The following is a 1555-nucleotide window of genomic DNA, read 5'->3' as shown; positions in this document are numbered from 1 at the left end:
TAGGGTAGGACATATGTACTGTGTTGAAAGAAGAAGGGACACTACCCACGTGTGCTATGGTGAAACATCTCCAGAAAATGTGGAACCAAGTTTCAAATCCTACCTGGTTGCTTTCAGTCTAACACTGCTTAAGGGAGCCCCAGACTTTTCAGAGGAAATTACAAAGGCAAAGATTATACTGGCTTTGGAAACACTCGAACAAGTAAGAATTCTTTTCCCCTTTTACCCCCTTTGGTTTGCACAAGCTTATGCAGAATGATTATAAGAAAAGAAAAATAGATGAAAAATGGCCTCCAACTTCTACTGTTGATATTACATATATATTTTTTATCCATATTTTATTTTGCAGTTTCTAACATTGTTTTTGCTTATATGAAATTCCAGCAAAAACATTAATTACATAATTTTAAAATCCCCAAAGCAATAGGAAGCAATATTAAAATATGAAGCAGCTCAATAAATAATAACTTGTTCACTAAGGTAGCCACATCAGTTCGTGTTTGACTTTTTTAATCCAACTTTTTTTTTTTTTTTAAATCTTATTTATTTATTTTTGGCTGCTTTGGGTCTTCATTGCTGCATGCAGGCGTTCTCTGGTTGCCATGAGCAGGGGTTACTCTTCATTGTGGTGCTCAGGTTTCTCATTGCCAAGGCTTCACTTGTTGCAGAGCACGGGCTGTAGGTGTGCGCGGGCTTCAGTAGTTGTGGCACGTAGGCTCTAGAGCGCAGGCTCAGTAGTTGTGGTGCACAGGCTTGGTTGCTCCGCGGCACGTGGGATCTTCCTGGACCAGGGCTCGAACCTGTGTTCCCTGCATTGGCAGGTGGATTCTTAACTGCCGCGCCACCAGGGCAGTCCTCTTTAATCCAACTTTTAAATGTCATATCCTTTCTATATGTATACATTTGCAGTATGAATCGTGATTTAAATTACTGGGAATTAATAAAAACTGCTATCAAAGAAACTGTTAAGCTATTCAGTTACCCTTTATTGCACCAAACTAATGTCTTGTACAGTCATATTTTAAACAGTGTCAACTATTTAAATGAGCCAGAGAATTGACTGAATGTGAATTACACGGGTCCAAAACAACAGGGACATAAATTATTCCTACAGTGGCATTTTATTTAACTTATGTGATAATTATCTCAACTCTAAACAGGCATACTTAGTGTTCTACCAAAATAAATCAGTGACAGAAGGAATTTAGGAAGGAGCAATGTATATGTGCTAAATCTGGCAGACCCACCTAACACATAGTGAAGAAAAGATTTGGCCATTGTCTAATTATTGTAATCTAATATGGAGAACAAAATTGAGGAATGTTTTAATTAACCAGAAAATAAACAGATCTCTGCTTGGTTATGGCTGTGTAGCTGAAAGCTCAGGGACATCTCTGAGCAGTGTTTTGTTTTTAATGGTAAACTTCTTGTGTCTTTGCGAAGAATCAACCTCAGTAATATACCCCGAATGTGGGTATATACGTGTATGTTTTCCTTCAAGTAAAAAATATAAATACTTTGCTAAAGTTGTGGAAAGGAGGGGACCACACACATA

Source organism: Phocoena sinus, chromosome 7, assembly GCF_008692025.1.
Source record: "Phocoena sinus isolate mPhoSin1 chromosome 7, mPhoSin1.pri, whole genome shotgun sequence".
Classification (NCBI taxonomy): Eukaryota; Metazoa; Chordata; class Mammalia; order Artiodactyla; family Phocoenidae; genus Phocoena; species Phocoena sinus.
The sequence above is the reverse complement of the archived record's forward strand: the minus strand, read 5'-3'. Positions refer to the sequence as shown.